At 40.6% G+C, this 27,191-nt stretch overlaps 1 long non-coding RNA gene across 1 annotated transcript; it reads right to left on the reverse strand.

Annotated features, from left to right (window-relative positions):
* Positions 1 to 818: 818 nt before the first annotated feature.
* On the reverse strand, positions 819 to 23,774 carry LOC121655806. The gene is made up of 3 exons (XR_006013308.1): positions 23,763 to 23,774; positions 21,818 to 21,822; positions 819 to 897 (listed from the first exon to the last, which is right to left on the reverse strand). It is a non-coding gene; the product is annotated as an uncharacterized LOC121655806 (long non-coding RNA).
* Positions 23,775 to 27,191: the final 3,417 nt, after the last annotated feature.

The following is a 27,191-nucleotide window of genomic DNA, read 5'->3' on the forward strand; positions in this document are numbered from 1 at the left end:
TTTCATCGTACCGCTACCAAAATAGCTCAGGATGTTCAGAAGGTATCTGTCTTTAAAAGTTATTGAAATTTTTCTTTCAAACGAATGCCTTGCAGTGTTTCAGTCCTCTTCTCCAGCTGTGTTATCCTCAAAGAAAGTTGCTCACACTCAGTGCAGCTCACTGATACTGCAGGGTTAGGAGACATCATTCCACTAGTTCTCTGATGGCAATCAACTAAATTGATGAAAAAATATCTTTGTTTCAGTAAATTATAAGTGACCAGGAGTCCTTGTTACCTAAATTTCCTAAATTTCTTGCCGGTAAAGATAAGAAAAAAGAAGGATAAAAGAAGAAAAATGCAAGCAGAAAGGAGGTAAAAGCAGGAAGCGTCGGCACAGCAGCAAAGCAGGTTACAGAAGCTGCAATAGGAGATAGAGGACTCTATCTGTACATATATTCTTACTCTCACATGCTCACATTTTCTTTCCCTCTGTCATTAATTTTCTCTAATTCAATGGACATAGTTAATACGGTAACATCTGCATGTAAGAAATAAGTCTGGACTTCAGGAAGAACCCTCCCCCTCTACAGCCTCTTTTCATCAGCGGGACTGAGGTGACGAGGGCAGACAGCTACAGATTCCTAGGTTTGCAGGTAACATCTGACCTGAGCTGGACTCGTAACACCACAGCCACAGTGAAAAAAGCCCAGAAAAGACTTTATTTCATTAGACTGCTCAGGAAAGCTGGTCTGAACCATCGCCCTCTCACCCAGGCCTACAGAGGACTGATAGAGAGTATCCTCACCGCAGGCATCACTGTCTGTTATGGAAACACCACACAGGCAGAGTGGAAAGCTCTGCAAAGAGTCATAAAGACTGCGGAGAGGATTATAGGCACAAAACTTCCTTCCATGGACTGTATGTATGAGCAGCACTGTCGAAAAAGAGCAGAGGGAATCATCAGAGACTCACTCCATCCTGCTCACCCTCTGCTCAGACACAAACACTGCGCGTACAACCTCAGACACAGCAGAGCGGACAGTATCAAAACTCACAGGACTCGCTTTTTCAACAGCTTCTTCTTCTCAACAGTCAGGCTGATGTCAAAACAAAACTACTGAACTTATGCAAAATGCAAAATGTGGAAGACACCATCTCACTTTTATTACATGTGCAATATCTGACCTGCAGTATCATCACCTGTGAAACAGGATGATGTCTTTTATATCCCCTCCTGTATAATGTGCAGTTCCTCTGATCTCTGATCAGTGTTCAGTTACTTGAGAATTTCATGTACAATATTCTCCCTCTCATGTGCAATATTCTCCCCCTACCCACTCCTCTATCTCACAATACCTTCTGCTCTTGTACAGCGCTGTATAGCGTACAATAGTATGGCTACATACTATATTTATATTTATATTTATTTTTTTTGTATTTATACATTTTTTACTATAGTTTATTTTCTAATGTGTACAGTGTTCACTTATTCTTGATTCATCTTTTCTCTCCTACTACTTATACTGTGACTCTGAAAGAGTCCTGCACAAGAATTCCAATGTACATTGACCTTTTTTGGTTTCATGTACAAATGGCAAATAAAGAACTTTGAACTTGAACTTTTGACCTTTGAATGTAAGAATAGAACAAGTATGTAGAAGAAGAGAGAGTGTGTGAGGAAAGATATGGAAACAGAAGAAGTTTGGTGGAAAAGGCAGGCAGGCAGTTTATGCTGCGCTGTGATTGGCTGAGAAGCAGGTGCAGGTCGTCTCTAGTTCCTGCCTGACATGGATGGAAGTTGGACTTAAACTTGAATCCGAGTTCAGTGTGAACAGTTCTAATGATGCTCAGATGATGCATTAATCCCAGCATGAAAAACATCTGGAATGTTCTGGCCTTTCCATCAGATTCTTTCCTGCTATCAACATGTTTGTGCTTGTGTTGTGATGATGTCGTTTCAGACTGGAAACTTCTGGAAAGAGATTAGAGATTCTTTTTTTTTAATTGAAGTTTTTTTTTTTAACTTTTCATTTTATATATACATACAAAGAACAAACACACATAACACATAAACATACATAAACAGCACGGTTGTACCCAACAAAATAGAATGGCATATAATCATTTGGTAGTGGAAAGTTTGTCATGAGATCTGATAAATGACATAAAACGACACCATATTTGGCTTGTTTTAACCTGGGCATTATTTACCTTCTGGTGTTTTCCAATGTCTACTCAATTTACTAATTTCGAATGCAGTGTTGTATAGCTCTAAATCTGGAAGTGTCAGACCTCCACTGTCTTTTAAAGTGCATAATTTTCTTAGTCCAATTCTTGGTTTCTTGCCATTCCACAGAAAAGTTTTAATTAGCCCATTGTATTGTTTAAAAAAAATATTACTAATAGTTTTTGGTATCATCATAGATATATAATTAAACTGCGTAACAACAAGCATCTTAATAGTTTTAATTTTCCCCCACAGTGTGAGATTGAGAACCTTCCACTGGTCGAGTTTTTGTAACAATGGGTCTAAGTTCATAGAAATAATGTTTGTTAAATCAGAGCATAACCTAATACCCAAATATTTCATCCCAGCAGGGATCCAGCTGAATTGAAATGGAAAAATAAGGGTCTGAGAACACCCTTTTGACACAGGCATAGCCTTTGATTTCTGCCAGTTTATTTTATAGCCTGAAATATATGAAAAAGTCTCTATTGTGGAAAGAATTTTTGGAAGTGAGTGGGAGGGATCCCTGACCAGCAGCAATATATCATCTGCATACAGAAACATGTTATGTTCATCACTTCCCTGCATAACTCTCCTTATATCTATCTGTGCCCTGACAGCCGCTGCTAAAGGCTCTAAGAATAATGTAAATAGAAGAGGACTGAGTGGGTCCCCCTGTTTTGTTCCTCTTTCCAGATGAAAAAAAGGTTAGATCACTCCATTGGTTAGAACGTGACATCATGAAACATCATGAAAATGCTTGTGTTCAAACTGGAACAAAGACGTGACAATAAACACATTTCATTCTCCTCCACTTCCTGTGTATGAGCGTGACGACCAGCCACACATGCTAATATCTCCACCTCACCACCAGTAGATTTCCACTGTCATTGTCTCTGCAAGCAGAAGTCTAAACACGATACACACTATTTCACACACCTCTTTCCTTCCTTTCATTCCTCATACCTACAATATTGAACACACCTTCACGCTGTGAGGTCAGATTATGTTCGTATTCATGTGTTTCTTTTCTTTCAGGTACCTGGGTTCAGTCTCTCCTTCCTGGTGCAGCAAAGGCCTGGTCCAGGTCTGAGGACTGATAAACTACTGCAGCTTCATTGGATTCCACCACAACCCCCCTATGACACTGCAGAGTCATTGGGGGGGTTTGGGCTTCATTTTGAGGTTGGTTCAAAATGTAGTAGCCATTTTATTTCCCCTCTTTGTGTTTACTTTGGCTTTTCTAAACTGGTATTTAACTTCCTGTTTGATTGTTCAGGAAGTTTGTTTCTGTTCATTTATTCCTTCATTTCTTTCACTTCTCTTTACTTCGGATTTTCACTCTACTTCTATTTATTTGGCCTCTTGTCAGGATGTTTAGTTAAATCCTGGATGTGGTGACAGGTTTCAGGTTTTGGGGTAAATGAAGCAGTTTCGAAGCAAACCTGCATCCTGCTGCCTTACTGCTTGGTCCCTGACGGAGCATTAGAGGAGAAATAAACGCTGGGAGGCCTGGAAGTGGACAGGTGGGACATCAGCATGATTACAAATCCAAACTTTGGTCCTAGAGTCGGGAACAGATGGAGGAAGACGAGGAACTTTCCAGGGATAAATACATAAAAGCAACATATGGAGGCAAACACACGGCAGAAGCAGCAAATATGCAAGTTTGGTGCCAAAAAGCCCAAAAAAGTGGAAGTGAACATCTAAATGAAGAAAAATAAAAACTTCTCAGTTTACTTTCTGCTTCCAAAAAGGCTCTAAAATCTACTTTCACATCCAGGAGCCGTTGCAGGGATTTCACTAAATATTTATTGTAGCTGGACATAGAATTTCACCTTAAACCAGATAAGAGAAGTTTTACATTTTTATTTTCAGTGTAAAATCCACCTTTATCAAAAGATAAAAACCAATGATTTCTCCCTCCAAAGTCATTTCTAAAGCATCTGTGACCTGGTCCCAATGACATCAGCTCAGTTTAGCTTTACAATGGTGGAAATACGCCTTCAGACAGTCTAGTGCTGCTTCATTCTGATCACATGTTCAAAGCTAACTCACTTGTAATTCCATCAAATGTAGCACAGAGCTAAAAGAAAACAGAGACGTCTGTTTGAGGCCATGAGGAGGTGGACAACTTTCCAGCAGCTGCTTTTATGTATGAATCAAACACTTCAGGCTACTTTGTTAGCATGTATTCCTTCAGGCTGCCCACACACACATCTGAGTCTATTTAGTGGAAATACAAGTCTACTTTTCTTCAAGGCCTCAATACTGTGTCAAAGATTCCCACCGATATAAAATCCCCTGCAGGTACTATCGTCTCCCAGAGAAGGCCCCGTGGTCAAACCTCAGCTATGTGGAAGTTTCCTCTTCACTTTGCCCATGTGGGCTTTTCCCAGGATCTCTGCTTTCTTCCCAAAGTCCAGAAACCTGCATGGTAGGTTAGCTGCTTCCAGACTGGATGTTTTAATGCGGGCATGTTTGCTGTTTAACTGTTTTTACCAACTGCAGCTGGAAGCTCCAGGCCACCATGACTGTAAAGCAGAATACTGATGTTTAACCCGTTCACACTTTGTTTCAACATGGCCTCCAAAAACCAGAGTTTAAGAAGATTTTAATACTTCATGTTTTTATCACAAGCTAAATGAAAATAAAAGCTGGTTAAATGTGTCTTGTTGGTTTTTCAGCGTTCTCTCATCAGTTGTAATAAACATGTAATAAATGTGTTAAAGCAGCGAGTGTGAAAGGGAGACGGCAGCTTTGCATCAGGCTGGAACGTGCTCATAATGACGGATCAAAGCTGGAAACATCACTGACAACTTGCACCATGCAGGAATTTACTGAAAACATTTTAACTGCACATAGAAACATGCAGTTTAATAACTAATTCATCTGAGCTGAAACTGAGTCTAAATACAAGTTTTTATGACGTCTTTGAGCTGAATGGATCCATTGATTTCAGCATCAACTTTTCACTCAGCATTTCTTCACAGGGAAAAGTAAAACATGTACAGGCCGTCTGAAAACATACTTCTACCTGGATATAAGCAATAATCCCTGTTTACTGGTCAGAATGATGCATGCTGGGAAAAACATGACCGTGGCTGGACTAAAGTGAGGCAACCTGAAATATAAAAACATGTCAGAGTGTCATGGTTGCTGCTCTGCTGGGCCTCCAGTCCCTCATCATGCTCATCTGCTCCACCTGTGGCAATCCTGATTGCTCACTCTCTTCACCTGCTCCCCTCCCTAATTAAGCTCACTCCAGTCCTTGCTTCCCTGCCAGATGGTCAGCATTGTTTTCCCTTGTTGATGTCCAGCGTTTACTCTTGTTTTCTGATTCCTGTGTTTGACCCAGTTACGGCCCTTGGACTTCTCTTGCCTCATCCCCTGTCGGACTGCTCCTGCCTTGTGCTCTCCTGGATTTTGACCTGTTTTGGAACGACCATGGATATTCGCCTGCCCCAGCTAAGTAGTCTGCCTCCTACCCCTGTTACTGACTCTTGGCTTCTTAAATCTCTGCTTGTTTGGATTGTGGATCATCCTGACTGTTTCTGGAGTCCTTTCAGGATATTATCCCCTGCTTTACCTGAGGAAGGCGCCACTGCTTCCTACTGGACCAAACCCTGCTCATCTCCTCCATTACCCGGACTGAATAAATTACTTTCTTGGAATCTATCACTGTGTGTGTGTGTGGCTGAATTTCTGGGTCCTCAGGGAGACACCATTACATCAGAGTTCTTTAAAGGAAGCTTCAAAACTGAGCTTAAAGATGCAGCATGGAACAAAAACAAAGGTCACTGACAGAAAATGTCACATATCATCAGAAACTGCTTCTATTGGCATCTAAACACTTTACTAAAATAACATGTTTTATTCTTTTACAATGAGACGTTTATATCTACGTGGCGTACGTCCACAGACATGCAGCTGCCACATTTGTGCCACCATTTTTACTACGGTGTCTCTGAACGGACAAACTGTGTGAAGTGAGAACCCTCTCAGATTTAAAACTGCAGTAGCGGCTTTGTTTGATAGGGGCAGGAGCAGCGTTTGGGATAAGTAAGCTCTTAAAAGCACCATAGAAGAAGACAGTCCACATGTAGACAGTGTGGAAGTAGCTACTGTAGTGCAGTCAACGCTGCACCTGAGGCCACCAGAAACACCTGACCTGGACAGCACCAAGAGAGTCAACAATGACGTCTATTGTTCACAATAAACCTGTTCTCTGATGTTCTCCAGGTTCTGTCCAGACGGGTCCTGCTTCTAGTGGTCCTGGTCTCTTGGTGGTCTTGGTGTCAGCACTCTTTCTGGGTCTGCTGCAGCTGGACGTTACAGGTAGATGTGATGGATCAGGCCGACCCAGAGTTTCTTTCCATCACACATAAAGAGAGTTCACACTCTAAACATGAAAGCTGAACATTTGTACTTTTAAATAAAGAAATAAATAAATCTTTATTTGTACAGCACTTTTAACAAACAAGGTTTACAAAGTGCTGAACAGCACACAGCAAAGTAAGGTAATAAAACCAACAAAGAAGAGACACATGCATGAGTACATTTCCACAGACAAATAGAAGTCTGACAATAAATAAGTCAGAAAAAAAGTAAATAAGTAAATAAAAAGGTTATAAAAAGGCCAGTGTATAAAAGTGTGTTTTAAGAAGTGACTTAAAAGAGAAAACTGATGGTGCAGCCTTATCTCCTCAGGCAGGTCGTTCCAGAGTCGAGGGACTCGGAGCCAAAAAGCTGGGTCACCTCTGGTCTTGACTTTGGACCCTGGCACAGCTAAAAGGGACCTGCCTGAGGATCTAAGGCTGCGGGGAGGCTCGTAGGGTGTCAGTAACTCTGTCATGTAGCCGGGTGCCAGACCTAAACAAGCTTTAAAAGTAATCAGTAAAACCTTAAAATCAATTCTAAAACGTACAGGGAGCCAGTGCAGCGAGGCTAAAACAGGGTCATATGTTGTCTTCTGCTAAAACCAGTGAGAAGCCGAGCTGCTGCCTTTTCAACAAGTTGGAGGAGAGAGAGGATTTATTGTCAAGACCGGAGAGGAGGGAGCTGCAGTAGTCGAGTCTGGAGAAAATGAGAGCATTGATAACTTTTTCTAAATCGGGCCGGGAGAGGACAGGTTTGATTTTACTGATGGTGCGGAGGTGAAGGAAACAGGACTGGGTGACTTTTTTGATGTGAAGATGAAAATTAAGATTGGAATCAAGTATAACACCCAGGTTTCTGGCAGAGGGGGTGATGTTAGAGGAGAGAGGACCAAGACTGTCTTCAATATGGGCGGTGGAGTGAGGAGGGTTGATGAAGATCATTTCAGATTTAGAACTGTTGAGTTGTAGAAAGTTTTGTGCCGTCCAACTGTTCACATGGTTGAAACACTCGAACACAGCAGCTCGGCTTCCAGTGTCTTTGAAAAAAATTAGAAAAAATAAATCACAAATAAAAGTCCAGCAAACAAAGAACTGAACACTTTTCCACAAGTCGTCCCGATCCTGGAAAACCCTGATTATAAACACGGATCCTAATTAAATACACAGAACACTAATGAAGTACATTAACTGGCCATAAAATATCTGCTATCTGGACGTTTCCTGGTCATGTTGACTGGGAATAAATAATTCTCTACATGTATTTATTTACCAGCCAGAAGGGACATTTTAAATGGAAATAAAAGCTAACAATCCTTTACTCTCAAACATGTTTATTGATCCATACGCTCTTTAGTGTATACTTTTAGGTGTATTGAGGACTGGAGCGTCCTGGGACAGAAGTAAACAGCCAGAACCCAGTCCTCAGTGGAGAACTGCTCCAGTCTGACACAGCTGCCCAGAATGAAGGAGATCAGGAGCTTATATAGAGGAGTCTTCCTGACTGGCCAATCACAGAGACAACGGAGCTGCTGGCGACCAATCCTGGAAGAGGGCGGAGCTGCAGACGCAGGATCAGCAGCCAATCACCTGCAAGCACTGGCACAGCCCATTTACTAACTGCTTCATGAACATGGTGGTATCATCTGCTCGCTGGGTGATTGCTGGCTGTTTGCCTCAAACATTAAGTTTCCCAAAGGCTACATGTTTGTAAGGGTCTTTTCAAAAAGCCCGACTATGTGTAGGGCTGGGCGATGTGGCCTACAACTGATATCAAGATTAGTTTTTTTGCTTTAGCGATACATAATATATATCTTGATGTTTAAATTTTTCTAAAACAGTAGTTCCCAAACTGGGATCTGGGACCTCCCCCTAAGATGGAGCAACTATGTGCTGACAGAGGTACTGAGAACGGCCACATCGAGAACATGATGATCTTTTTGTGCAGGAATCAAGCAGATAGTTTAGCAAGAGACAAAGTTTCCTCTACGGCTGCAGTACTGCAAACCAGCGGATGGAGTCGTGGTGGAGAATCCTGAGGAAACAAAGTGCACCACTTTGGATAAACCTTTTCCAAACTCTCCAAGGTGATGGACGTTTCTCTGGTGACTTCTTAGATAAAAGTCTTATCCAATTCTGCTTCCTAAATCTAGTTCAGGTAAGTCTCCAGACATCTGTCCTCTTATTCTTCTATAGCTTACTGTCTGTCATGACTGCCCCATGGCCAAAACACATGAACCAACATTTTAAAGGTAAAACCTGGTTTACAGAATAACAACGGGAATAGCAGCTAAATGCACGATGCTCTTCATGTGGTAATGATATAATAATGATGCACAAAGAAAAACAACACAGAAACATTTTTCTATTAAATAGAATTAAAGAGTAAAACTGTGATGCTGAGAGGAGCGAGCAATCTTACTAAGCAAGTGAAAACTACATTTTGACAATAAAAGCTTTGGCAGTTTGAGTGGCAAAAGAAAAAGAGCATTTTGACCATAAACATGTTTCTACCTGTACGCGGGTCAGCACCTTGGAGAGCAGCGACTCGCAAAGTCCTGTCACCGTCAATTTTAACTTCATGTCTTTGTTCCGTGGCTTTATTACAAAAAATCCCACATCAGTTGGTTTTACGCAGCAACGGTTGGATTGTGTGTGTGTAATGCAAACATTGGTTTATATAAAAAGTTTTTGTTTGTTTGTTTTTATGCAGGATGAACTTGATGAATTCACACAAGATAAGAGCAAAGTCCGGCCATGGTGTTATTGGAGGTCGCCCTGTTCTCATCTACACACTTCCCGAGATGTATGGTGCAGAGGACAGCATGAAACCCGGTGACATGGTGGAGTTGGTCCTTTGCAAGCAAGAGTGTTCACCCAAAGACCAAAACCCATGTGATGAAAGTGTGTTTGAGCTCTGCTGTCTTTTAATGCAGGAAAAGGGATGGATGCTCCTACAGATGCATCTTCTGCTGCTGAACTGTACACCTTATTAAGAAGTGAAATTATGATGAATATCTAAGGCTGGACAACTGTACCTGAGCTCTGGAGGAGCACTAATGCAGACTTCATCATATAAGACTCCATACAGGCCACATAATTAAAGCAGTATTCAAACAGACTGGATAAATGTGATGCTGTAAGATTCTATAACAAACTTCTACAAAAAAAAAAAAAAAGTAGTGCTGGGCAACGATTAAAATTTTTAATCGCGATTAATCGCATTGTTACGTGCAAAATGTCTCTTTCCTTTAAAAGAAGGCCTACGGTTATATAAAGAAAATACAGTAAATGTTGGTTTACTAACACGACATCAGGGGTCTCCAACCTGCGACTCTGGAGCTGCAAGTGTCTCTCTGGACCTTCCACAATGTCTCTAAATACGTGGCTAAAATATTTTTTAAATCTTTCTTGTCATTAGGTTGGAAACCAGGGACTTTTTTTTCTTTTACTTTACATCATTTTCCACAAATATCTACATCCCTTAGAAGAAAGTCTGTCTATCCTCTTTTTATAAAGGTTTTATGTTTTTCTTTATTTTAAAACCTGAAAACAGAAATAAAAATGTGGTTCTTCAGAAATAACAAATATCCTATGGTGGCTCTTCATTAAAAATATATATTAAGTTTCCTTTTAGAAAAGTCTGGTAACATTTGCAGCTCTAAAGTAGTTTTATTTAGCTGGCTGAGGGAAAAATGTCTCTTTGGATTGGAAAGGCTGCAGACCCCTGCACTAAACACATAAACAGGTTTAGCATCAGTTTTCTCTTTAAACAGCAACAGTTAAAATATTTCTACATATATATTTATAAAATCACATATTTATGAGAAAGAAGGATGAAATGTTCAGGATTTACTAACTAAAAGGTAAAAAGTCAGCAGGATGGATTTAAAGCTGTGAAGCTGCTTCCTTCTAAACACAGAAGGAACAATATGTGATGAATATCAGCATCAGGTGAACAGACAGAAAGCAGGATGAGAATCTCACAGCTTCTAGATGGTGAGGAGAGAGAAATATTCACAATATGCACAATAACTTCCATCAATGCACCTTTACTGCTTCATTATCCACATTTCTGCCTATAAATTCAACAACTGCACAGGTATATATGCTTCATCAGTACCACCCCTTCATAATAAAAAATGTGACAGGGTGGTAAATTTCAACATTAATTTGCTGCCAGTTCACTACATGGTAAGCTAGCTGACTCAGCATATCTGATTTCAATCTGAAATATCATTTAGTTTTCTTTAATATTGTTCTTCTTAAAGGAAAAAAAAAGTTTTCTTGATCTATTTTGGGTTTCGGGGTGGTGACATCAAGCTTGTCAGACCCCATCCAACCTATAATAACATCAAATATCACATAATGTGGGAACTTGTCTGCTTTTGAACTTGGATCCGAGGCTCACATGATGTCATTTTCTGTTTGTGATGCCCTGTAAAATAAGAATATATTCTTTACAGACTAAAAAGTAAGTGTGACGGAAACATAAGTTATACCAAGGGAGACACTCAAATTGTAATTTTTATAAATGAAAATAATATTTATTCTTTAGTAAATATAGTTCATAATGTCAAGAAAATCCCTCTTATCCTGAAAATAATAAAACATTTGTTTAAAAAAATATATATATTTTTGTTAATATGTCACATGTATATTCCATGTGCCAATTAAAGATGATGAAAGATTGTATATTTTTCTTTTAAATGAGCATTGCCTCGTATTATGTGATTAAAAACACATATCTTAACAACTTGGAACATTTCAAACACAGCTGGACACATTTTTATGGATTTTTAATGTCATCAAATGTTAAGGACTCAAATGGCACCAGTTTCATAGAATAAGCCAGTTACAAGCCCTCTACTGGCTGATGGTGGAACTGCAGTTTATTTGTTGAGTTATTCTATGAAACGGGTGTCATTTCCACTTCTTAATAAATCTATTCCACAAGTACAAAATATTTTAATATTACCTTTAATTGTAATATTACTTATAATTATTCAGACCTGGGAGTCATTCTTGTACCACCCTGTTATGGACATTATGCACACAATGACCATCAACATATTAAATCATTTCTAAAATCTGTGTGTTTTCTTAGCAGTAAAGTGTCCTTTATTAGACATTAATATTTGAAAACGTAATTCAAGTTTAAAACAGCTGCACAGGTATATATGCTTCATCAGTAACACCCCTTCATAATAAAAATGTGACAGGGTAGTAAATTTCAACATTAATTAGCTGCCAGTTCACTACATGGTAAGTTAGCTGACTCAGCATATCTGATTTCAGTCTGAAATATAATTTTGTTTTTTTTATTATTGTTCTTCTTAAAGAAAAAAAAAGTTTTCTTAATCTATTTTGCGTGACGGGGTGGTGACATCAAGCTTGACTTATGGCTTCATGACATTAATCTGATAACTGAAAGCATGTTTCTGTGGTTTGTTCAAAAAGAAAAACAATTTCATTATGAGGATTCTTGCCCCCTCCCCTCGTTCTGTTTCCCTGCTAATGACAGTTGCCAAGAATACCTGAACATAAATGTACAAATGAGCATTTCTGTCTTCAGGTGGATATTGAGAAGCTGGATTACAACCTGCCACTGTTCTTTGACGGATTATCTGAAACTGATCATCCGTTGGAGCTCTTGGCCTGTAAGGGAATCCATGAAATGCTGGAATGTCCAAGATCCTTCCTGTCATTCCTCATCTGATTCAGCCCATCCGCAGTAAGTCTGAGACCTGTCACCTCTTACATTTTACCAAACACACATAAATCATTGCCTCTATCTGGTTTTTTTTCTTTTGTATCATTCTACCTTGACTGTGTTTAGGTGTTATTTCTGTAAAAATGGCCCTGCTGTATGACAGCAGAGAGAGTTCAACAGGCTGGAGCATAACACCAGCTTGTCTGTTGTACAGTTGAGTTGATGAAAATTTATTCTTAATTTGCTGATCATTTATCTATTTGAATGTGTTTTACTAAGCTGCAGTTAGTAGAGCTCTCACGGCCACTATGTCCTGTCTTCATAAACTTTTGCATCATTTTTGCAAACTTCTCTATAATCTATTAAATGAAAGGCCGAATATAGCTGACGCGACATACCATCTGAAATGGAATTATTTTAAAAATATACGTATTCAGCAAGCCCCCTCTGTCCTCTACATGCATGTGCTGACTAAACAGTAGTTGGTAACCGTGGCAACAGAAACTCAGACACCGGGCAGCAGATGCCAGATCAGAGCCGCCTGCAGGCTTATTGAACATGTAGGAAACTATCTGTGGACTTTGACTGTTTGAAACAAAATGTTGCATCATACTCTGGACACACACAGGCTGTAAGAGCTGAACCCGCCTCTGAAATGACTCTGTCACGTAACATAACTGCAGCCGACCGAGCTGCAGGTTCTGTGTCAGAACCGGTTACCTTGGCAACGCACCACAACAAAATAGTCCACTCAGCCGCCTCTTATGAAAAACTTACGATTTTACCGGTAAAAAACAACATTAACACATTAATAATTTATTTAATATTTTTTCTTTCTTAATGGACCATGGTATAAGCGGGATAATGCCCTCCGAGGTGGCCATCATCATAAAATAAAGGACTTCACGGAGGCAACCGGTTCATGCCTCCGCGTCGGTGAATCCACCTTTAACTTGATGAACTGTTAAAAAAGAACACACACAGATTAAATAGAATTTCTTTCTTTCTTTTTAAATATCAAAGCATGGACATTCTCTCATCAACTTCTGTAAAAGACTAACCCACAAAATACCTCTGCTTAGTGTTTACAACAAACATTTAAACAGCCTTTCAAATACAAAACACAAGAAAAATCTAATGAACACTTAAATCACCAATACTTAATATACCATAATAAAGTTACCTTAAGTAAAGGTTTTATGGAAAAATAACAAAACCTGTACACCACTTACATTTCCAATTTATTTACAATGGGTCTATGAAATGAAATAAATATGCAGAAATGTAAACATACTGAATTAGGAAATGTATTACTGTTAACATATTTATGAAAAAAATAACTGAACATTCACAAAAAACAGTTTGTCTTGCAAGACTGTAGGAAGACTGAGATTTCTTAAACTGCAGGTTATTTCCTCCTCACCCGCCAAATGGAACAACTTTGCTTACTACCTCATTTGTAACTGCCTGTGCATGTTAGGTTGTAAGAATTTCACACACAATTTGTTTCTCCATTTCACTTAGTGTGCAGTGTGAATCCAGGAGACCTGAAGACAAGCAGCATTCAGTCTTTGGCCACAGTTTTTAAGTAAATAGCTCCTTTTTAAACTTAACTATGCCATTCACATCTTATCTTTGTAGAAATGTACAAATAAAGAAATGAACAAGCTTTAAAGGAAAATAGACGCTCTGCTATCTGGAGCCATTAATGCAGTTCTATTTTACAAAATAAAGTCTAAACAGTGTGATAACAGGACTAGGCCAGGGTGGGCTATTTAAAAGAAAGCAAAGTTATGAGCTCCATCCTCTCTGCAAAGAACAAGACTTTCTGTTTAGAGAATTCTCCCTAATTGTGGGCAATCACAGCATTTCCAGAACCAAAAACCCTCCACCATGCATGTCACGTTATATGACATTAACATGTTTTCTGTGTTTCACAGAGCAAATGATAACATCCTACAGCTTAGTGAACTTAGTGAACGCTTTGAACAAGCTTCATCTAAAGGTTCCATGTAACTTAGTAAGAGAAATATATCACTTAAGAAAAACTGGTCCTTGTCTTTGCTTTAGAAACCCTGGCCTGGCAACAATATGGCTACAGCCATGGCTATGAAGCAACATACTGTGTCCTAGATAATGTCCATCACCTAAACATTGCTCTCAAGGATGTCATTGAACTCAGCACGGAAGTCTGGGAAACGTTGGTAGCAGTCAGGTAGCTGCAGAAACTTTCCACAGGTGCCACCAATTGGCCGTCTAGTGAAATCAGACATGACTATAAACTCCACAGTTACACTGTCTGACATAATCAAATCTGACCCTGTGCAGAATCTCAAAAACCTCCCAAGTTTTTCTTCATCAAGTTCTCCAATATATCTTCTAAGATGATGTTCAAGCTCTTTTTGCTTTGCTGTCAAATCTGCTGGGAATCTCAACATCTTTAACACCTTCTTAGATGTCGCTTTAAGGTTTGCATACATCATTGTCAGCTGTTCATCATTTAGATTGATCCAAGGTTTTGTGATGTCCTTCCAGCAGCAACAACAAACATTGGCTTCTGCACAAGCTCCTTGTGGGAAATTTCTATTACAATGTCTTTAAGGGTGTCTGCTGGGACCCTTCTTCTGCAAGCATCATTGTCGAGGACCTCCAGAAGCTCATCAGGTTGGACAGAGGAGAAATCTTGTAAAGATGCCGAAGGATCTCTCGCTCTTGGTTGCTTACAAACTGAAGAAAGGCCTCTGTCAAGTCACTGTAAACTTCTCCAAAAAACATCTCCTCCAAAAAGGGGGGCGGAGCTTAATGTGAAGATGGTGGTAATCTTGGTGTCCTCTAAGGAGAATTCTGCCAGTGGCTTTCCAGGTATCAGCCTTGAAATCATGTCTGGTGAAGGTACTTTCATTGTTGTCCCCAGTGTGCAGCGATCGTAGAATTCATGCCAAAAAGCAGCCTGACCCACTACCAGCTTCCTCAGTGTTATCTGGGAGTAATCGCCTCACCTCCAGTGGACTGGTCAAAATGTCTGGATCAGAAAATGCTTCAGTCATGTCATTAAAGCAAACAAGTGTATCAGGCTGATGAATAGGTGTGTCATCTGGCTCAAACTCAGCCCCTCGGTTTGGACCAAAGACAATTTCAGGGTCAGAGTTATCGTGAAGTTATTCTCCAAGGGTTATTTGCTCTGGAAGAAAAATTGTATCCCTGTGAAATCTCTGGTAAGATCAAATAGATCTCTGAAGCAACTTTCTACACATTTCTACTTTATTCTCCACATTTCTACTTTATTCTCTAAGTGATGCAGGAAGAAAAAAAATCATCCTCCACATGTTTTTCTTAGTGTGGTCCTAATACTCCGTCGTGCTTTTCATAGTTGTTCTCACACTTAAAACCTTCAGATGTAATTTCCCCTCAGATTATCTCTCCTTCACGGTTAAAGAACATTTTTGTATGTGGTCGGTAATGAATTATTTCTAGCTTTGTACATTATTATTGCTGTTTTAACCAAATCACTGAATTTTACTGTTTTTAACTTCCACAGTAGCAGATGTGTATGTTCCTATATCCGACTCTGCAGACGACCCTTATTGCTTTTTTGTTGTATATTTAACGGTTGCAGAGAATCTTGTGTTTCCCTAAAGCTCAACACCATCATTTAAATATGGTACAACCAGTGAACAGTAGGGGAGAGTGGGGTAAGTAGTGCCAGTTTTTACTTAAAGTGCCTTTAAAGCAAGGGGAGTACAATAATGCCTCCAACTAAAATATGTACATATAGTTTAGGATGTTGTGCATCCCTAGGAACAATCACTTTGGATCTTAAACAAACTGTTTGAGAAATACAGCTTTAGAAAAAAAGTGGTTTTGTGGCACAGAGAATAGACTGGGGTAAATTGTGCCGTTGATCATTGAAGCAAAACATTAAAGGCCACTTTTCTGTAACAAAGCCTATACTGTCACATGAACACCTAACTGACTCCAGCCTACTAGGCCTATAACTTAACATCCTACTTTACATCCTACCTATATCCTACAAAATAAAAAATCCAAAATGAGAACCAAATCATCTGCATTTGAATCTCTTCACAGATTTGAGCTTCTGCTGAACATCCCACTTGTCAATGCTGCAAGGGAATGTGAACTTCTGCTCCTTCTGGCTGTACCACTAAGGTTTTATGGTGTAGGTAGTTTCTTGCGAACATAACCTCCTACCACTGCTATGCAGAAGACACTCAGCTTTTCCTTTCTTTCCCACCTCACGACACAACCGTCTCAATGCGAATATCAGCATGCCTTGCTGATATCTCCGCATGAATGAAGGATCGCCACCTTCAGCTAAATCTGTCCAAGACTGAGCTTATTGTCTTTCCAGCCAGTCCTTCTTTACTGCCACAGATAAGCATACAGCTTGACTCAATCACACTTGTGCCTACGTCTTCTACCAGGAATCTTGGTGTCATGGTAGACAACCAGCTGACCTTTAAGGACCACGTTGCCTCGGTTGCTCAATCTTGCCGATTTGCTCTCTACAACATCAGGAGGATCAGACCCTACCTGACTGAACACACGGCCCAGCTCCTGGTCCAGGCTCTGGTCATTTCACGCATTTACTACTGCAACTCCTTACTGGCTGGCCTGCCTGCATGCTCAGTTAAACCTCTGCAGATGATCCAGAATGCAGCAGCACGTCTGGTCTTCAACCAGCCCAAAAGAGCTCATGTCACTCTGCTGCTAATTGCTCTTCACTGGCTTCCAGTTGCAGCACCCATCAAATTCAAAGCTCTGCTTCTGGTTTACAAAACAATAACCCAAACGGCTCCGGTATACCTCCACTCCTTAATCCAGAGCTAAGCTCCCTCTCGACAGTTACGCTCTGCCAGTGAAAGAAGCCTAGTGCTCCCACCACAACGTGGCACAAAATCAGTAGCTAGACTCTTCTCCTCTGTTGTTTCCCGGTGGTGGAACGATCTACCAAACTCCGTCTGATCCACAGAGTCCTTATCCACTTTTAAGAGCAAGCTAAAGACTCACTTGTATAAGGAGCATTTCCACACTTAGAATGAGTTAGATTTGTCCAGCTCTTTGGCTCAACCAAGTCCTGAAGAAGCTGTGTGCACTTATGCCCAAGATGATATTGTGTGATGAAATCATGCACTTATGCCCACTTAATTATGACGTCCCATCTTGTTTGAATTCATGCTTGTGTTGTTCTTACTCTCAAATGTAAGTCGCTTTGGATAAAAGTGTCTGCTAAATGACTGTAGAATAGAATAACCTCTAGGGGTGACTCCTTCATCATCCTCTCTAAATGTGAAGATGGGCTTTCCATCAACAGACCTCTTACAACTTTGCTTCAGAAACTTTGCTCTGATCTCGTCACCTTCAACGGTCTCCACCACTACTTCTACTTCCCACTCTCGACGAAGGCAGACGCTTTTTCTTCTCCTCCTTCTCCCCACTCTGCCCTGCTACTTGTCCTGTTATTTCTGAGCCTCTCTCTGCATTTCTTTTCCAAAAACTCAAATCTTGAACTATGGATTTGATCAGTTGGTCCCTGAACGCAATCGACCAAATTTATTCGAACCGGAAAACAGGCGTAGGGGAGCCTGCTTGTCCTGGTGGAACATTTTCGGCTGGATATGTGATGGATTCCTGCGGAGTGTGGAAAGTCATGTGCCTGTCGATCCTGTCTGTCGAGGATGCTGAAGACATCTATACATTCGGATTCATGATAACTGGGTTTCTGCTGTTTGGAGCGGGCAGTTTCCTGGCATATGGCAAAATTCGGACACTGTCGGCAGCCACTGGCAAGCTGCCGGATTTCTGTGCCGGTGTGTGTCGAGCTATGAACAATCAGGCTTTGGCGTTGCAGGAGCTAAATCGTAAAATGGAGTCTATTCAAGCTCTGGATGGCAAGCTGGTTGCGATTTCGGAGCTTGTACTAAGGTGGACACCGACTTGGAGAAGTTGTGGATGATTGGAGAGTCGCCAGTGAGACCACTGAGAGACTCAAGGCAGACGAAACAGCTCTGGCCTGAAACCAAAACAAATGCTGTTATCAAATTCGGCTCCCTGTACTGGACTTGGATGGCTGGTTAAAAGTTCCCTGGAATGTTATGTTAACGGATGCTCAGTCCCCCCACCCTCCCCTCACCCTCCTCACGGCGGTGAACTTTTACCTGGATCTGCTCCCATGGATGCCCACTATCATCAGGTGGCAGAGACTGGAGATGGAGAACTGGGACAAGTTCGCATGCTCACTTACTGCGCACACACAATCACCACACTCACATACACGACTACAGATGCACCTCCCCGATGATTCACTGCCTTGGTCCCCCCCCCTCCCTCCACTCCCGGGCGCAGGGTTGAACTCTACTGCGATGGGAGACCCCTCTCCCCCCCGCCATGTGTTTCTGATGTTGTGAATGTCTGAGTCATGTGCTTTATGTACCGAGGAGTGTTTTTTTTGTATCTCAACAAGGGGCCCTTAGGCCCAGCGTGGAGATGCCTTTTTTTTCACTCACAGCCGCATCTTATTCCCCTAATGTTACCTTTCCTCCTATATCTAATGAAAAGGAGCGCTGTAGAAACGGCTGCTGCCTCAGTATGCTCGATCCTGTTTGTGTTATATGTTGTTGCTGTCTAGTCTTGGACGGGATGTACTGGAAACACAAATTTCCCTGAGGACCTCCAAAGGGATTAATAAAGTATTATTTCATTTCTTTTCATTTCAGTCCAACATAGTTATAGGATTTGGATTTTTTACCTGCAAACTTCACAATGACAGTCACCAGCAGACAGATAGGCTGCTTCAGGAACGCCAAATGCCAAATGGTAGCGTACTTTAAAGGCATTGAACCCATCAAGTCTAGAAAAGGTTCAAAGTTTATCAGCACATTGTAATTTACATTCAGCTTTGGCTAAGTTGAAGCTATCCACTCCAAATAACCATCCAGTAGCCTATACTTACTCTAACCTGCTTGTTTGTCTCTGGTCCAGCTGGCAGGCATGTCCATGTTATTTCTTTGTGCCAACTCAAAAGCCAGTTCACGGCATTTCATGACACCGATGCCATGAAACATTACTGCTAGTGTCTTCATGTGGTCAACTGGCTGTTTCTCCATGTTTTGATTGAAGACTTGTTCGGCAACTGCTGTTTTTTCATAGCCTGACTTTTTAATTTTTCCTATTTTTGTGTGTTTTTATGGTCATCCTGCAGATTCCTTTCCAACCTGACGTAACTCTTCCCCTGTTGCACCTCTTTCACTGCTCTTTTCAACTCCTCAAGAGGAGCTGAAACCGTGTCTGTCTTACGTTTATATTTGTGTGCTATGATGGATTTTGGTCTAAAATTAAGAATGCTGCATAGTTTTAGTCATCAAAGGTAAGAATACAATGTACAATTAACAATAAAATTCAAATGAAGTAATACATAGTAAATAATCAGAAGATGGGGTAACCCAGGCCCTTTGGCACAAATCACCCCAAGCCCACCATTTTGAAAAAAATGCATCCCCCAGATGTTTTGAGCTAGCATCATGCTAACTGTATAGACTCATGGTGTCGCTTACTAAAGTACTAAAACGTGTGTGAACTATTTTCAGAGTTGTCTATAATTGTTCAAACACAGCAATCAAAACACCTTCATTGTAAAAATTTTACTCTGGAGGGTAAAAAAAATGTTTTTTTAAATGTTAAATTAAATGTGCTTCCCTCTCAAGCCATGTGTCTCCCTTCTTTGGAGGATGAGTGAAATGGATGCCTCTTGAAAAATATGTGTCACATGACCATTTTCTTCCATGGTTTTCTAGATACCAGGGGGGCACTATTTGCCCCTTGGCACAAATGACCCCACTCTCCCCTACAGAATATAAAGTGATTTTTGATCCGAGAAGCGTTTAGATTTGGTCAGAACTGCAGTATTTCTGCTATTTTTGTCTGAACAAACTTAATATGTGACTTCCAGCATTTTCTGTGGTTGATAATCACACCAAGAAATTTCTAATCATAAACACTTTCACTTATTACATCCTCTATTTTCACTTGTCTCCCAGCATCTGTACCACAGCTTCCAAACATCATCTTTGTTTTATTTCAATTCACTGCTAATTTATTTCTATCAAACCACCTTTTTACTTCCTTCATTTCCTGTGGGATTGTTCCAGAACCTGCTGCAAGTCTTCTCCAGGACATAAAACACTGCTATCATCTGCAAACAGGATCAGTTTCATGTATCTGAGACTTTCCACATATCATTTATGTAGAGAATAAAGAGCTTTGGCCCCAACACGGACCCCTGCGGGACTCCACAAACAAGGTCCAAACAATGTGATTGTGTTCACCAATCATCACATACTGCTGCCTTTTAGTTAAACAGCTCTGAATCCATGTCAGCACAAGCCCTCGTATCCCACACCGCTCCAATTTATTCATCAAACACCATGATCAATAGTGTGGAAAGCTTTCTGAGGTCAATAAATAACCTGCTGCAGAGAGTTTCTGATCTATACAGTTAGTAATTTCCTCTATTAAATGCGTCATCACCAGAGATGCTGATCTGTTGCTTCTAAATCCGAACTGACAGTCTGATCACATATTAGTTTGTCAATAAAGTTATCCAGTCTTTTTATAAAGAACTTTTTCAGGATTTTAGAAAACTGTGAAAGCCATGAAACGGGCTGTAGTTTGTAAACTGGTGTTTGTCTCCTGAACGACGGTAAAACTTTTTCTATTTTCATTTTACTGGAAATGTTCCTGTATGAAAGGATAAACTGCAGATGTGTGTTAACGGTTTAGAAATTCCCAGAATAACCTCTGTGAGTGTTACCATGTCACTTTCATTCCAGTCTGCTGGTGTCTTATTCCTGCATTTACTTACTATATTTATTATCTCATTTCCTTGGACTTTACATGTAAACATGGAGCTAACGTTTCCTGCTATTGTTTCTTCATCATCATCTTCAGGCACCACTTTCATTCATTTCTCTGCAGCTTTGGTCCAACGGTAACAAAGAACTCATTAAAGCTGCTGCTTGTGTTTATGTTGCTCGTTTTTTTACCATTTTCAGTAAAATAATCAGAAAATGATGTTTCCTTAGACCCATACTTAATAATACCATTTAATATTTTCCTAATCTCTTTTATGTTGCTTCTATTTTCCTCTAATATTTTACAATAATAATTGTTCTAGCATGTTCTCATTATGGTGCTTCATTTATTTTTATTCTTCTTATATTTTACTCCTGCCTTCATTTTTCTACATTTGATAAAGTTAGAACATCTTTATATTTGTTCTTTATTATAAAAACTAAACAGCCTGGTTTATTTATCTTATGCTTCATCTTCATCATCATCATCAAGAAAAAGATTGAAGATGAGACAACGAAAAAACAACGAACAAAAAAACTGAAACATGATGAAAAATGTTAAAACTTCTAAAATGAAATTCTAATGAGTTACTAGAATAAAATCAGTAAGAATAAAAAATAAAATGAAATTTGAGATAAAATATTAAAACCACATAAACTGAAGTAAAAGAAATTACATCATATTTATTTTTGATTAAACATCAAATATTTTCACAAAAAGTCTAAAATAATCTGAATGAAAATAAAGATAAAATTTATACGTGAAAGTTTTAATGAAAATTCTTTAAATTCTACATTTCAAGTAGAAAGTCAAACATTTGTGGTGAAAAATGAAGCAAAACATGAAATTTGTGATGTGAAAATGAATCTTTAATTCAACATGTGAAAATGTCAGAAAGTCCAAATAAAGACAGAATGAAGCAAACAAACTAAGAGTGAAACACTGGGAGGATTTTCATTTCCAGCATCATGAAGTGGAACTAACTGCAGCTGACATGAAGTGAACACAACATCCTGATATTCAGTGTGAAGCTTTGACTGGAAACAACATGTGGATCCTGGAAGAAGCACAGCTTCCATCTTTAAAGGACTGGAAGAGGAAGAAGTTTCCAAGGAATCATTTAGAAGAGTTTCACACACAAACTGATTGAATCCATGAATCTGAAAAGATGTTTCTGAGTGAAAGAGACAGACATGTACAGACTGAACTATCTGTTCACCAGTCAGAGTTTCTCTGCTACCATCACACTCTTTACACTCAACACAGACACACCCAGGAACCAAACCTGGAACCAGACCTGAACCAGAACCCAAATCCAGCATAGAGAGGATGAGTGAATGTGGTGATGAAGGTGTGGAGGTGGATCAGTGAGTCAGAGGAGACTCTGTAGAAGGACAGAGAGCCAGCAGGACAGTCCACATACACTGCTACTCTGTTAGAGACAGAGGAGGAGGAAGAGGAAGAGGGGGAGGAGGAGATTGGTGTTTCTCTTTCATTGTGCCAGACAGAGTAACCTTCATCATCTGAGCATCTCAGACTCCAGGACTGATCACTGAATCCAAACCAACAGTCTCTGATGTTTCCTCTCCTTCTGATTTCTCTGCAACTCACTGATATAAAAACGTTTCCTCTCCACTCGACCTCCCAGTAGCAGCGACCAGTCAGAACATTTTCACACAGCAGCTGAGGAGACCAGTTAAATCTGTCTGGATGATCAGGATATGACTGAAGCTCCTCCACATATGTCACCTTCCTGTTGTTGTCAGACAGTTTGAGGTTTCTGTTCACTGTGTTCATGTGGATGGTGAGTGGACAGGAATCTGATGGAGAACAAACACAATCCAGCTGCAGTTATTGATCTATTGACACTTTGATGCTGACTGATGAATGAGTGATGGGACAGTGTGAAGATGGTTGAATGTGATGAATCCAATGAAAAACACACTTACACTTCCTCACACCTCCTGGTCTCAACCATGGTTCTCCAGCAGGCTCCACCCTGAAAGGAGGAGTGGGGTCAGAGCATGCTAACATGGACATTACATGGCTCTCATACACACTTTGTTCTACACTGAGAAAGGAACAGTCCAACATCTGCACACGTCCACCTGATTGCAGCATCTCCAGACTAGAAGGAGCAGAATCAGGAAGCTGATTGGTCCACACCCACACCAAGAAAACTGCTTTGTGGAAGTCCCAGTTTCTTCTTTCAACCATCTTCTCCTTTTCATCTCTTCACAGATGAAGAACTCTGCAGAAACTCCTGATCTAACCAAGAGCTGCATCTTCTCTCTGCCCTGAAGTCTTATTGATCAGCTTCTGACAATAATCTCCTCTGCAGAGCAGATTGGCTCAGATTCTTTGTTGTGACTCAGCTGGGAAATGTTAATGTGGCTTCTTTTCCTGCACATGAAGCTAAATGACTGTCAGAGACTCTGTTTGAGGCCATGATGTGTGTGTTTGGAGCTGTGACGGCTTGTTTCCTACTGACCACTAACAGCTGCTTCATCACCACACTGAGGATTTGTTCCCTCACATTATTCCTGCAGATCCTGCTGCTGTGTGGACACAAACACATTTCTTTCTAAAGCAGGAACAAATCAGAGGGATCAGCAGCATCAACTCACCACACTTCTTCCACATCTGATCCAGTCTGCTGATTCATTTCCAGTTTGAAGTGCAGCCACATCACCAGCTTCTACTGACTCCAACATCTACACTGTTATTGAAGCTGATTGATCATCTGATGGATGATTGAATTAGTAATTACTGAATCAGCAGCATGGGATCATCAAAGCTCTAAAGTCCTGAGTGAAGAGGAGAGGTTAGACTGCCTCTGGTGGTCAGACATGGAGCTGCAGCTGCTGAAATACAGGATGTGACAGGATTCAGGAAAGTCTGTCTCATCTTTCCTCAACATCAGCTGTGAACATACTGAGTCCTTTCACGTTAACCAGGAAACCTGATGTAACATCATCATCTTCATCACAACACACACACACACACTGCCATCTCCATCACCTCCTCCAGCACCCGATCACATGACTGAAGCAGCATTATCAGTGGTTATCAGTCCATTCCTACGGGACAGTAGGGCTCTACTCCGCCTCCTAGTGGCTCCAGTAGGTCCTTATCATCTATTTACACCACTGATCAGCAGCACTGATACAGGAAGACTCCTGATCCAGTCCCACAGGAATCCAGTCCACCAGCAGGTCTGAAATCTTTAGCATGACGCTGCATTTTCTGGTAAAACAACCTACATTTAAGTCATGTGACTGCTGAGTGAATATTGAGTGTAAAGTGACAAAGTCTGGACAGAAATCCAGTGACTCTCTCAGTCATTTTCATTCATGTCCTCATTATGAGTCCAGATCATCAAACACTAAGCCAGACTTCAGGAGCATGAAGAAGTAAAGAACTTGTGTTTTCCTGTCTAACTCCTCTTTTCAGATCAGATCAGGGGGAGGGGCTCCACTGACTGTCTCCATCATTGTGATCAGCTGTGTGCAGCTAATTGAAGGAAACTGATAAAAACTGCAACGACACTCATGTGTGACGTTGCACGGAGCACCGGCACCAACAGAAGATGACATGAATGAAAGAATCTAGAGGGAACGAGTCTTCAGGGACCAGAATACTTCCTGCTCTATATGTGTCTCATCTAAATTCATGTTGTGGGTCTGTTGCTGTGATTCAGCATCAGGAGCCTCCAGTAAGTGGGAGAATCACTGAGCATCATCATTCATGGGAAGCTTTTCATCCATCATGTGTTTAAATGTATCTATACAGAGGTAGGAATACAGGTCTGATCAACACGTGCACATTTCCACATGGACTGATTTCTAAAGAGAACTTTACAAGAACATGACTGTTCACACGCTTTTATAAATATCTGTGCTAAGCTAAGCTAAGCTAACATTTCCTGGAGCATCTCTGTGTCTGATCCAGGGTCAGAGGACAGAAAAGATGTTTCTATGACAGAATGTCCCTTTAACCTGCAGAGATGTTTCCAGACTGAAGAAACTCTGAGTAACAGACAGTTATCACTGTTGTTCCTGCAGATGTTCTCCTTGGAGACTCTCCTACTCACATATCTGCTGTGAGCAAAGGAAAAAGGCTCCTACATGTGTGATGGTTCATATAACACTCATATCCAGCATGAAGCAGGACTGAGTGAAGGACAGAGAAAATGTCTGCAGATCTTCCTCCTCTATCAGACATTGTGTGGCTGCAGCAGCCTCTCCATACCTGAGTCTGTGTGGATCCTTCAGTGCAGCCATCAGCAGCTTCACTCCTGAGTCTCCTGGATGGTTGTATCTCAGGTCCAGCTCTCTCAGATGGGAGGGGTTGGAGGTCAGAGCTGAGGCCAGAGAAGCACAGCCTTCCTCTGTGATCAGACATCCTGACAGGCTGCAGAAAACAACACGTATGACAGAAACTCTGAGAGAACTGCTGTGAAACTAAAGCTGATTGTCTGTACCTGTCTCTTTCATAGTCTGTGTGTTTTTATGGTTTAGTTTTGTGATTATTTTGGGGCCATTGTCTTTCTGGTTTCGTGTTTATAATTTGAAATTCATTCTCCTTATGTTTTGTGTTTTCTTCTTGTTTGTTAGCTCACCGGGTTTAATTGCAAATGAATTTCTCCTGTTTCCTATTAGATCCTCTGTGTTTATACCGCTCAGTGTCAGTTTTCCATTGTCACAACATCTGTCATGTTTCCACGTGGTTTTTTCCTTGCCATGAGGTTACTGTAATTCTTTTTGGTTGTTTTGTTTGTTTGTTTTTTACCTGTCCTGTCCAGCATCATAACAAGCAGAATGATAGTCTGGTTGCTGTGTTATGCCAAACAATTTTTCTTTGTCAAGGGGAACAAAGATTTTATATGTTCTGAAAGATTCAGTCTGTTGGACCAGTTACTGGTTCCGGTAAGTTCATGTAGTGTAAGAGGCCTAAATCATAGACAATCATACAAACACCTTCCACATGTTTTCTATTAGTTATTAATAAAAACTATTTTTAAACTTTTAGTTTGATGAATCCTGACCTGAGAGTTTCCAGTTTGCAGTCTGGACTCTTCAGTCCACCACACAGCTTCTTCAGTCCTGAGTCCTGCAGGTCGTTGTTACTCAGTTCCAGTTCTGTCAGACTGGAGGACTGGGAGCTGAGGACTGAGGACAGAGGTCCACAGCTTGTCTCTGAGAGACCACACACACTCAGCCTGGAGAGAAAGTTACAGAGAAAAACACAAATTATATATTTGACAAAAATAATCAGCCCTCATGGTGGATGCAGACCGAAGGACCACCTGTAGAGAAAATCAGGTTTCTAACCTTGTTATTGTGTCCATGCTCAAAGACATCATGAGTGAACAAGGATTCAGCATGGTGGCTGAGAATTTCCAGAGAATCAGTAACAGTTTGAACATTTGATTCAAACAACAAAGTACATCATGTATCTCAAGAACTAATCTAATCTGGTTGATGGGTGGGGCTGACTTCAGAGGCCTGGACTAAGCATGATTAACATACCCCGGATTTCTTTCCGTTACATGGGTTGACTTACTCATGGACAAACCCTGCAGAGCAGTGTGTTTTACCATGGAGGAGCAGACTATTATTCTTTAAAAATATGAAGAATTTAAAAATATAATTCAGGCTAAAAGCAACACTGTTGCTGCAGCAAAAGCCAGAAAGGAAAGCTGGCAGAAACTTGCAGACTCCATTATTGCATAAGTTCGTCAGATTATCCAATATTAATTAATAGGACAATATAAACTGACAGCACTCAGATCACTGTATTACAGCACAAACTAGGGCTGGGCGATTAATCAAATTTTAATCGCAATTACGATCTGGGTTTTCAACAATCATAAAAATGAAATGGTCCGATTAGTTTTTGTCCTTCGCAGTTTCTTTTTGTGCTGTTTTCAGTTGCAAATTGAGCGCCACTGGCAATGCAGCGCTCTGCTGCAGACTCCTCCCACAGCTGCAGACTCCTCCCACAGCCCCGACCGCTTTAGTTTT

Source organism: Melanotaenia boesemani, chromosome 2, assembly GCF_017639745.1.
Source record: "Melanotaenia boesemani isolate fMelBoe1 chromosome 2, fMelBoe1.pri, whole genome shotgun sequence".
Taxonomy (NCBI): Eukaryota; Metazoa; Chordata; class Actinopteri; order Atheriniformes; family Melanotaeniidae; genus Melanotaenia; species Melanotaenia boesemani.